A 12,948-nucleotide genomic window follows, 5' to 3' on the forward strand; every position below is an offset into this window, starting at 1 on the left:
TCACCCTCGACATAATCTTGTGCTAATCAAGTTTTAGCTAAGTTGTGTGTATTTGAGATCTTGAAGCACTTTTAAGATTTTAGTTACTAGATTACACAAGATGATTTCCTACTTAGTTAATATAATATAACTAAGATGATTTTGAACTAACTAGATATAAAGAGGCATTTATAGAGAAGAGATCGAGGGGATAGAGAAAATACCACACATGAAGCACACGATTTTATAGTGGTTCGGTCTTAAACTAGACCTACTCCACTCTTCCAAGTCTGTCTCCTTGGGCACTTCACTAAGATGGGATTTCACTATAGCCAAATCCCCGGGCCATACAAGAACCTTCTCCGCCTCCGAAGGAAAAAACCCTCTTTGCAAACCTCCTCCGAGGAAACAATCCCTTTTTGCAAACCGCCTCCAAGGGAGTGAACCTCTTTGCACCAAATTCACCTTTTTTGTCAGGCAGAATCGTAGAACCCAAGTACAATGAAAAATCACGAATGAATAACTCTCTTAGCCTCTTGATCTTGATACAATGATGGTAGTTCACAACCACTCCAAAAGATTACAATGATAAAGCCCTATGGAGATCTTCTTCAAATATAGAAATGCAAGTTTAAAGCTCTTGAAGAGAAACAATGAATTTTGAAGGTTAAAGCTCAAATGAGATTTTCAATAAGCCAAAACTCTTTGAATCCATGATAAAAGCTTATATTTATAGTCCATAATAATTTATGACCGTTTGGGGGTAATTTGGGCAAGAGAAGATTACAAACGGATCAAAAAAGTAACTAGCTGTTAAGCCCCAATGGCTAGTTTTTCGAGCAATCCCGGTTGACCGAGGTCATGCGGTGGCCCGCGGGAGGGCATCTAGAATTTTAAAAAATGGAAAATTTGGTGCCCCGGTCGATCGGGGTGCGGAGGTCGACCGGGTCGGTCGACCACGGCTGCAAAAACAGTTTTTGGCCGCGATCTTTTGAAATTCGTATCTCACTCGTTTCTTATCGGAGTTTAACGCTCTTATACTTGATTTCAATGGAAATGATGAAATATATCTGTTAAAAATATTTTCAAAAATATTTAAAAATATTTTGGACCCATTAAATCAGATTTAAGCTGCTATTTTCATAATTCAAGTGCTAATGTCATTTCGTTTCATTTGTAAACTTTGGTTGGCACTTGGGCTTTGGTTCCTTGAGCTATGTACTTTTGTTTTACTAAGTTTAAGACCTTTGAAAATAGTTTTTCATGAAATACATATAGGTTTCAAGGTTGGTTTTGAAAGAGGTTTGAAAAAGACTTTGGAATGCAAAATCACTTGAAGGAGATCTCCAATACAATCTAAAAATGTAAAACTACTTAGCACTTTGATCATATTGGCTTCAAAGGTCTTCCTTGGGATTTTGGCTTACAAGTGAACACTTGAGAATGCTTTGGTACATTTCACTTCCTCTTCTTCAATCATCTTCACTTTGAATGCTTGAGATAGTCACCAACACTTGTTCATCTTCAAGCTCCTCTTGGCATTGTGCAAGGCATTCTTGTGGGATCTTTAAGTTGAGCTCTATGCCTGGAAATCTTCCAAGGAAGATGCCTACAATGTGTGCAAGCTCTCTTAGTTCCTTTGCGCATGTTGATCCTCAAGCCATGTGTTGTGTTGTATTGTGTAATGGCGATATGACATGTGAAGTTCCTGTTTAAGGCACAATACTCCAAGGAAACACATTAGTCCATAAAGACTGATCAATTTAGGTTTGCTAGCATCAAAATAATAAGAAAAAAATTATTAGTTGAACCCATGGGAACCCTTGAGTTAACAATCTCGCCATTTTTTATGATGGCAAACCAAATTGATTAGGAGGAAGGAGATACCAAAATAGATATACAAATAATATCAAAGAGATATAAAATGAAGTGTAACACTCCCCCTCACTATATGCACAAGTGCAAATCATCAATATAAAGCATGTAGTGCATATAAACATGGACTTCCTAATAAATTCCAAAATTCTCCCCCTTTTGGCAGCAGCAAAAAGAGAGGTGTCAACAGTGAAAAATCAAACTGTAATGCCAAGCAATGCCATAATCACTCCCCCTACCTACTTATCATGTTTATAAGATGGTCAAAGTTAAAAGTTCATGATCGGAGTGAAGTGATATAAGAAACTAAAGTGATCACCTGTTTTTTTTATAAGGCAAGTAAAAATATGCAATTTAATCACAATAAAAGGGTGATTTCTAGCATGGATATTCTAAATACAACCCTAAGGAGCCTATGAGCATAAATATTTTAACATTTAAGCACTCCTAATGCTTATCATAGAGTTTTAGCAAGTATAGTGCAAGACAAGCAGTTTTCTTTTTATATTCGATCTAGAAGATTTTCATTTTAAGAACTAATGAGGAAATGGACATTGTGAGCATATCATTATAGTCCATATAAACACAAAGATGAGACACTTTGGCTGTCCCCCTACATATTTGTCATTGGCCTTTGGTAAAACCTATAAGACAAGGCATGACAATGCAAAATGGCTAATGATATGACAGTGAGTGCATAAGCAATAGATCTTATCATGGAGAATGATCTACTTAGCTTCAAAAGCACATGATAAGAGTGTGTAATTGTGGACCCCGGTCCTGAGATCGGTGAGGGAGGAGCCCCCAGCGGCCTCTAAGATCTCCACATGTAAAGAAGAGCTCTACCAATGAACTCTCGAAAGAGGTGCCACCCTCATAGCATAGCACGAGTGGCGATGTATATGAGATACCTCTTGATTCGGAGATGAAAGTCTCGAAACCAAGACATACCTAAAATAACTCAGAGTCACCATCCATTGATAGGCCATGGAACAAAAAACAAATGCTCTGTGCAATGGATAAAATCCAGAGATATAATTTGGGTATGTGCTTAGTTACGAATGAGGAAGGTCCGAAGAGCACCACCATCTGCCCGAGTGCAAGCACTCAGTCTCTTATGCCATTTTTATTAACTTTGAAGAATTTTGAGCGAAAATCATGTGAAATGGGAACATATATCTTCAAGAAGACGTCCACCTAAGCATGCATGTCCCGGGGATGAGCAAAAGAAAAATAAACATCCAAGTCCTAAGAAGAGTTTATATCAGTGTCATCTCTCAATGGACTGAACACTAGAATCAAACGTCTCTTAAAGAGGCGTAAAAGACTAATGTTTATCTAATATAAGATAACCCTGTTACCTATCTCCATATATCATGTCTAAAATCCATGCCTAAAGAGATTAGTACCAGTATCATCTGTCATTAGAATGAATACTAGAATCTGTCATCTCATAAAGAGGCGTAGAAGACTAATATGTTGATCTAATAACAGATAATCTTGTTATCGATCTCTACCAATCACATCTAGTCCTAACTCAACACATCTAAGTAAACGATAAACATACACATGCACATCTACAGCGAAAGATAGAAACATGCACAATGAACAAATGTCAGTAGATGATAGCAAAAGTAATAATCAATAATAGTAAAGAGCTACATCTAAGCATGTGAATAAGCAGTAAACAGATAAGATAAGCAAGCAAGTGCTATAGCTAAGCATGTGAATCACCTAAAGAAAGTAACCAATTAACAATACAAACAAGTACCAGACCACAAACTCCTATGACTCTAAAACAATAAACCCTAAGACTCTAATTGTTTTTCGGGGTCGAATCTCTGGATGGTCTGATGTACATCCAAAGCCGCCTACGTATTCCCGCCTCTATGAGAATCAAGGCAACGTAGTTCTCGCACCTATTTTAAACTACAATGCCTAACACATCTAGGACTACTGTCCTAGACTCGATCAACTAGACTTGACTAGTTTTTAAAGCTTCTTATATGATTACTTAAGTTCAAGTGGATTGTGTTTTAAGACACCCTATATGCCCTAACTAAATGCAAGTTAGTCCTAAGCTAATGCAAGTGGTTCCTATATCCTATCTGCACTGGGCTGTATGTCCTAAGGAAAAAAAGGCTGCCTAACGCACCCTAATCTAGTCATTAGTTGGCGAAAAGTATCGCCAACTGACCGGATAGAGGCGTAACAAACTCCTAGCTAGGACAAACTCCTAACTCTAAAACACTTCCAACATCTAGGACAGACTCCTAACTCTAGAGGAAGATCTTTTCGAAAACATGTGTAAAAGATTTATTTCAAGAATTTTTATATTTTTCAAAAGGTTTAAAATGATTTATTTTTGAAGGTTTGACTGGACTTGGGATAAGGATCCCAAGCTGCCTACTTACCTCATGGGAGGGGATCAAGCCAACGTAGTTTGAAAACTGACTTTCCTAACTACTCTCCTAATGACTCATGACATTAAAAAATATTTTTGATGTTTTTGCTGTTTTAAAGTTTTCCAATATTTTTTTGAATTTTTAAAGTGTTCCAATTTTTTTGGGATTTTTAAAGTTTTCCAATATTTTTGGATGTTTAAATTATTTTAATGTTTTTGAGTTTTGAATTTGTAATGTTTTTGAATTTTTAAAATGTTTTCGCCCTTTTGGCCAAAGGGAACCTATATGACCACACCTTGTAATCCACAGTCTCGCGGAGTGTCAACACTAAGGACAGAATCCCTAGAGCTAAAGAAGAACTCCTATCTAAAGACAAACTCACAAAATGAAAGGACAGACTCATATACCCTATACTAACATCTATAAGGGTAGGACTGACTCCTATATCTATAAGGGTGGTACAGACTCCAGAACTTTGCAGGGGTAGGAAAGACTCTTGAATTCTGCAAAGGTAAGACAGACTCTTGAATTCTGCAAAGGTAGGACAGACTCTGAAACTTTGCAGGGGTTGGACAGAATCCCATGACTTCATGAAAGGTTGGACAGAATCCTAGCTCCTTATGACGATAGGATAGACTCCTAACTAGATGACAGATTCCTAAACTATAGAACAGACTCCTAACTAGAGGGTAGACTCCTAGCCTATGGGCTGGCTCCTAACCTATAAGCTCTAAGGAGAGTGCTAACTTGACTAAAGCAAGTCTCCTAGAAGAAGAGGAGATAAAGGAGGGTGCTAGTGAGACTGGACAAGTCTCTTAAACGCAGAGGTGGGCTCCAAGTAACCTTATCATTGCCCTTGCAATGATAAATAGGGGTGACTCTTTGCTAAAGAGACATAACTTGTCTCCAAAAGGGGAGGCTCCGGCTAGCGCCATCATAGCCCTATGGACTAAAAGAGACATATTTCTGGACAATAGAAATGAGACTCATGTATTAACCTAAAAAACAAAAAATATTCAGCAAAATAATATCAAATGAATTAGAAAAAAACTTATGAACGGGCAACGTAAAAAAAATAAAAGGATGTAAAATGTACATAGCCTATGTCAACAAATATCTTAGGGTGCCTATCAAGAAACGAGGCTACTCTATATATTGATAATCACAGCATAGAGTCACTGACTTGGGAATCACAGAAACCACTTGGTGAAACATGATAGCATTCAAAATCGTAATTTAATATCACACTATGTTATGCACAATTATCTCCACCAACAGATATTAAACTATCACCATTACATCACCTCAATGTACTTTCAAATCAATCCCCAGATAGAGAATAAGCTGAGCAGCTTTAACTAATGAGCCTTATTAAAATCTATGCCATCACAAATGATGATTACTATGAATATCTACACTTGCTGAAACCCAGAACCAAATAGATAAACTGAATTCCACACAGATACACTATTAGACTGAAAAGTCATCATTTAAACTGTTACCATTACACAACAAGTGTTACCTCAACAATTGTATTATAAAATATATTATAGTTCAGCACAGAATTACTTATTTAACTCATGAATTACCTAAAGCATATTGATACCAATATATTCATTGTCCTGCTTGAACATTTGTATTAAGTCTACCCATCTCAAAATATGAAAAATAATATAGGCATAATTTCAAATCCATCAGACATTCATTCATAGAATAACTAAACATGATTATAAAGGTTATAAGAATTATCTTGGGTTGAGTTTTTATGTGAGTAAAGATTTCAAGAACCACAACAGACCCATACATCATTCACAGCTTAGCAAACTCAATGGTCGTCGTTTTAGTTGGTTAACCATAACATCAGCCTATGACTCAAACCCCTTGATTTATTGTTCATCTCTTAAATTCTTTTGTTCATAAACCAAAGTGAAGCCTAGCAGACATCAACTTCATTCAGAGGGTGCATCCAAAAGGAAATAAAGTAAAACCCCAAAGTGTTGTGTCTTGTGAATGGCTGAATGCCCGTGACATTGAATGGGTAGTATTGCAAAGACTCTTAGATATACTGACCTAGTCCCTAATGAAGTTAATTTGGGTAACCTACAACCATCAAAATCATTTTAATTTTTAAAACCCATGCATAACTAGTTAAAGTAATAGAGGCAAGCTGATTTCATACAGCTAACAAAGATAATATGATACCAATTCTTCATAACCTTAAAAAAACAGTCATGGATATTACTCTTCTTTGTTACACTAACATTGATTCATACATCAAATAAGATAGAATTGTACTATGCCTTTGAGTACACAAAATAAATCAGCTATTTCAATGCAAAATAACAGGTAGTGTTAAACATAATGGTGTTAATGCATAACTTTTATTTCAGTGATAAAATAGAATCTAATCTCTTTTCAAGAAAGAGTAACGCACCCCTATATCTCACAAATCAACCGAATCAAAAGAAAATCAATAAGAAAACGGTGTGACTTAGTGCTACTAAACTAAACATACATACAAACATAGAGACAAAACTGAGTATACATACAAACATAGAGACAAAACTGAGCGTATATTTGGTGATAGAGACATAGCTAGACTGAAAGAAGATCAAGCTAAACATACACATGATGATAGGGACACAGCTTCAATGATATCCTTGATTCCCTGGGATGTCCGTTAGCAATTGACAATTTCACAAACAAGTTGAGACAACAGGCACATCTTGTTGTAAGATATATGGCAGTGGTATATCTTATTAAAGATGTGGATCTTGTAAGTACTGTTGGGTTGTAGGAGGCTTTAGGGATCATAATCAAATAAGAGGGAAGGCGATAAGAAATGGGATATGAAAAAGGAAGAGACATGGGATGGAATCAATGAATAACTTGGCTGATTTTAGGAGACCTAAGAATGAAGATGGTCAATGGATAAGGAAGGTAGAGTAAGAATATGGTGTTATCATTCAATGACCATGATCCATTAGGCTCACTCTATCTAATGATTGACACATAATGAGCTCACATTGTCCACGGACAAAAACACAACAGACCCACATCATTTGATGATTCAAACCATTCATTCACTACCCTTTTAACATCCACCCCTAAGAATCTACTCTGTAAGATGATATTATGGTTTGCAAATTAGATATTGGGGTAGCATATGGTGAGAAAGAGAAGAGAAGAGGGATCAGTTTGGGTTCTCAAGTGAGGACGAGATGGGAGCAAACGATTAACAAGGCAAAGGGGTAACTTGTGTCTGTATAATTTACAAAATCTGATGATGTCTATGCTAATGATCAGAAATCTCATTGGGCATCACAATGTTTTGACAATTACACCATTGATTCGATTCTTTAATGGGCTGCTCGAATGGGTTTGACATTACTTTAGATGAAGAACAAAGTGGATCTCGTATAACCAACACAACCAGAGTATGCTAATATCATTTCCTATATAGGGTCAAAGAAGGAAAACATACAGAATTAGATCATTGATATGCAAAACGGGGAAGTCCAGATGCATGAGTTTTAAATTGAGGGTATAAGCTCATTTCCTCAATTTAGGACATATCCTAGCATCAATGAACACCTTGATCTTTTACATAGCAGATCTCTTCTCTTTCTCTTCATTTAAAAAAATCTTGATCTTTCAAAAAAAAAACAACTGTTGGTATGACCTGAATTGCAAATTTCTTTGAAATGGGATGGATATATGGCAGTGCAGAAGTGACAATCTGACATCATATGACCTGTAACACATGGTGGGGTTAATGATATGCTTTAAAAGGCTTAGGGAGGGTATTCAAGGAGGAGAGTTTCACCAATAGTTATGAAAAATAAGATGTAGATAGCCAACGACAATTAAAACATGCATAAGTGAATTGGACTCCAAATGATCATTGATAGACAATCTGAACAATAAGCAAATTCCCACATGATAAAGGTTTGGCTGTATACTATCACACTCGAGGTATTGATGCTAGGGAGAAAAGATAGAAATGCAAGGAGATAAAGCTTAAGTAAAGAATGCAGGCCACAAAATGAACATGACAGAGAGAACTACGGGCAGTTATAATACTATCCTTCTACCATGAAGTAAACTCAAGTTACCTTCTCTTCCTTGATTGAATGAAAGACTATGAGAGCTCATCTAAGATTATAACAATCAATTGGCATTTAATAAAATGAGAAACATGAGGGGATTTTATTGAAACAAAATTATGACCTCAAAGAACTACTATGATACAAAATGACCTAGACCTCTGTTTCGACAGGGAAACATGAGTGACAATCATACACCGAAAAAAAAACTTGTCAAGTAAACATCATTGACAGACTCAATACCCTCATTACTATTTCATACATATAAGCTTACAATTTTTACAAAAGAAAATCTAATTTCATAAGACATTCTATATGTTGAATATATTTCCAAGGCATTTGTCTTATAATTGTATCCTACCTCCAGAAAATCATAAGATTAACACTTTACCCCCTAAATGAAGCTTAAAACATGATATTACATGTTCGTCTATTTTGCATATACCAAATAATTGTATACAATATCAAAATACACAAAAATACACAACAAATTCTCAACAGACATACGCAAAACAAAAAATAGTTTGAGATCATATTAAAAGTGTCTCATTATCTTTGAATAACTTCATCTAACTTAGACATCAGGACAACAGAACATACACAAACATTTTTTATATTCACAAAATGTTTCTCAGATGGCCAATTTCCATCTAATTTTCCAAGTATCACAAAGCGTAAGGTTAAAAAAAAAACATACAGCAAAAGGAAATTCACAAGGAAAGCAGAAAACAAGTAATTGATTATTTCAAAATCAAAAGATCTTCAAAGATCAACAAGGATCAACACCAAAGCTACCACATAACTAAATTTCAGGTTATAACAAGGAAGAAAATCGAAGAAGACCTTACCTGATTGAAGAAATAAGAGAATTTTTCATGTTTGATTCGAGATTTTGAAATTCCTAGTGTAAATCTTTTCGACCTTCCATCTTTCTGCAGATCTCTCTAATTCTCTCTAGACTTTTTCTTGCTTCAGCTGAGAGAGAGAGTCTATTCTCTCGTATGAGCTTGATGATGATCAAAATAAGAAGAAAAATGCACGAAACAACACAATCATATATCCACAGAACCGTCAGAGATGAAAATGACTGATATCAAAAGCTAAGAAATGCTCAAATCAGAACTCAATATGCATAGATTAGAATTCGCCAGAGTTAGGCCTGAGTTGGCTGGAGAAAAAAATAGTGCTGAAGAAGGAGTTTATGTTAGGGTTTCAAGTTGGAAAAGTTAAAGATCTAGGGTTTGAGGCTAAGAAAATGACAAATGTAGAGGTTAAAAGAAAGAAAAGAGGTCCGTGAGGATGATATTCGTCGGTGGTCGGTCGAATTATGGCTGGAATCCGGTAAAACTTGTCAGAGAAGATGAGGAACGAGTTAGGGTTTCAAACGAGATCTATTCTCTCTCTAAAATTCTCAGACCTTCTCTCTCTAAAATCTCAATGAAGATGAAAAAAAAATACCTAGCTTCTCCTGCAAGCCTCTTCAATTTATTGGTATTTGGGTTTATTTTAGTCCCCCTTAAGTTATCTGTAAACACCCCCTATTTGACACTCTTTCTTGTTATGCATTTAAACATGGTGGAACTGGTAAGAAACATGGGGTGAATTTCGAGTCTTTTCTTCTACTGCTTACAAAATTGGTATTGACACACCCCGACTGGATGTTTCACCCCCGCTTCTGCAACTCTACAATATGAGCTGCACTCATCTTGATAGGCAAACTTCCACGGATTTCAATGAAATTTTGCAGGGAGGTAAGTGGGAACCTAACCTACCTTGGGGAGAAAATTGGGACCCCGGATCACTAAGTTGACATGATTTTTATTCAAACAAAGCGTAAGGGTTCTGTCAAAATGGGGTGTCTACAGTAATTCATAGGAGATGAGATAATTCTTTCATTACAGGTGATGGGGCACAAATACGGCTACGCTCCCAGGTATCGCCACCTGTCATCCATGCACAATCAGAGCCCAATCATCATGAAGAAAGACGTTGGAAAACGGCAAAGACCACACAATCATGACACGTGTCACCCTCTCGCCGCCCAAGCCTCATCATCACAAATTATGGAAGGAAATGACCGCCAAAGCCATGCGCGCCGGCAAAGCAGGAGGACAGCCCAATCCTGCGAAAGAAGGTTTTCTCTCCATAATGATGAAAGGGGTCGCGCGCCTCCCTTTAAAAAGGAGGAAAAGAAAGAACAAAGGAGGCCCTTTCGCTGAAAAGAGGACTTTACCCATTCTCCACTCCGGACACCGGAAGAAGAGGCGAGGCAACAACAGAGGAGGCTAGGAACCCAATCCTACTCTCCCTACTAGTCCCCTCCGACTCACTCACTCACACACCCAGAAAAGAGCCCGCGTGCTGCCCCTGATAACCCTGATCGAAACTCCCTTCCCCCTCTCGCTGTTCTTTATATTGATTGGTCAAAGGATCTGACTTGGGTGTCGAAGTGGTCGTTCGGGACCCACCCTGGACCCCCTGACCCCCTTTGTTTGTGATTGCAGACCCCGCGGAGGCCCTCTACCGACCGCGCGATCGCAGACTCGGATTCAGACGCCATCATATTGGCGCCATCCGTGGGACTCGTCGAGTACTGAACGCCTTATGGCGATGAGAAACCACACCCAACAGCAAGAGATAGGGGTAATGACCCGAAGCCAGGCTCAGCGCGCACAAACCAACACCTCAACCTCCCGAGAACCCGACTCACCACCCTCGGGCCGACACCAACCCTCCTCTAGCACGCCGCAGATGGTCCCCACCATGGAGATGTTCAACGAGCTTCGCCGAGAACTACTCCAACGATTGCCTCCTTCGGCCTCGGAGAGGCCCCCGATAACGCAGGACCAGACAGAGGCCTATGACGAAGGCAACGAGGAACAACCAGGGGAATGCCGTCCCCGGCGGAAGCGAGCACCGACTCGCCGGACGCCGTCCCCGTCAGCAAATAGCCCTCTGCCCCCCGCAACTAGGGGATACCAACGAGACAGCGGGAGGCAGGCTACAAACAGTCGCGCTCCCCCTATCCAAGCTGCCCGCCTCCAGGAACCGCCCCTGGCTCGGGCGGAAGAAGTGGCAACCTCAGCACAACCGCCCGACGTGGACCCGATAGCTGACCTACAAAGACAGATCCGGGAGGTAAAACTAGAAATGAGAAAACCCTACGCCCACGGCATCCTCGATGAGTGGGAAAGGGAGACGACATCCCCATTCACCTCGGAGGTCTTAAAAACCCCCGCAGAAGCTGGCATAGACCTCTCCGGCTGTGGTCTGTACGATAGAAGCACAGACCCCCTCGAGTTCCTCCAAACCTTCAAAAGGGTAATGACGCTCCGAGGCGCGTCAGACGGATTCATGTGCAGAGCCTTCGCGTCCCTACTGGGAAAAACCGCCAACGACTGGTACATGAGATTGGAGCCCGACTCCATCGCATCCTTCCACGAATTTGGGAGGAAGTTCAGCGTAAGGTTCGCCAACAACCGCCTCCGCCATGATCCAGCGGATGCCCTCTTAGCCCTCCGACAAGGAAGAAACGAGACCCTGAGAGACTTCATGTTGAAATTCAACGCCGAATTAGCCCAACTTTCTAACATGGACGTCCAAATAGTGGTCGCCACACTAAAGCATGCCACCACCGATCCGAATCTCAAGCTGCACCTCACCCTCAAGCCACCACGGGACCTACAGGAACTTGAATATAAGGCTGATAAGTTCGTACGAGCAGAAGAAGCCTGCACTCGAGAACAGAATCAGCCCGGCCCCGATGAAAGGAAAAACGACGGCCGAAAGGCCATAAGGCCACGTGCCGACGAGAGGCAGGCAGGCAGAAACCCCGTCCCCGTCTTCGAGAGACTGGGAACCGCCCCGCTAAAGTTCCCCCTCTCCCACGTTCTACTCGCCATCAGGGATCAGGGTCTCCTGACCCCCCCCCAAGAGAATGGCCACAGACCCAAAGAAGAGGTCCGCTCGAAAATTCTGCGAATTCCACGGGGACCACGGCCACGAAACTGATTATTGCTTCCACCTCCGCCTCCAACTGGAAAAGTTGGCCGAAGAAGGGCACCTAAATCAATATCTCAGGAGTCCTGACAAAAGCTCGCGCGAGGTCCAGCATCCCTCCGACGAGCCCAGAGGTAGGCATCGGTCACCCAATGGACGCCGGTCCAACAACTGTCGCCGATCCACGAGCCGACATCGATCCCCTAACAGGCATCGCTCAAGAAGCAGACGCCGATCTCGAAGCAGACGCGACGCGCACCCCCACCAGCTCCCCCGGAAAGAGGAGCCCCCCGACCAACCGCAGGCCCGCGAACAGCCGCCCACCATTATCAGGAAAATCAATATCATCACGGGCGGGCCAGCAGCAGGAGGGCTGACAACCGCCGGCCGGCGGGCATACGCGGAACGAATATTCTCCATGGATATGCCTTCCAAAAGGGCCCGAACGGATCCACCCCTACAAAACCAGATCATCACTTTTTCCAACGAAGACCTCGACGGGCTACAAGTCCCGCACGACAACGCATTGGTCGTCAGACTGGTCGTCGCCAACTTCAATATAGGAAAAATCCTGGTGGACACAG

The 12,948-nt window shown here is 40.4% G+C and overlaps 1 long non-coding RNA gene across 1 annotated transcript; it reads right to left on the bottom strand.

The window, feature by feature from the left end:
• Nucleotides 1-488: 488 nt before the first annotated feature.
• On the bottom strand, nucleotides 489-9,814 carry LOC143877071 (uncharacterized). Its single transcript, XR_013250537.1, has 2 exons — nucleotides 9,214-9,814; nucleotides 489-1,687 (listed from the first exon to the last, which is right to left on the bottom strand). It is a non-coding gene; the product is annotated as an uncharacterized LOC143877071 (long non-coding RNA).
• Between the last annotated feature and the right edge of the window lie 3,134 nt (nucleotides 9,815-12,948).

This window comes from Tasmannia lanceolata, unplaced genomic scaffold (genome assembly GCF_043159265.1).
Source record: "Tasmannia lanceolata isolate RefF3 unplaced genomic scaffold, GAP_Taslan_0.1 ptg000002l, whole genome shotgun sequence".
Taxonomy (NCBI): Eukaryota; Viridiplantae; Streptophyta; class Magnoliopsida; order Canellales; family Winteraceae; genus Tasmannia; species Tasmannia lanceolata.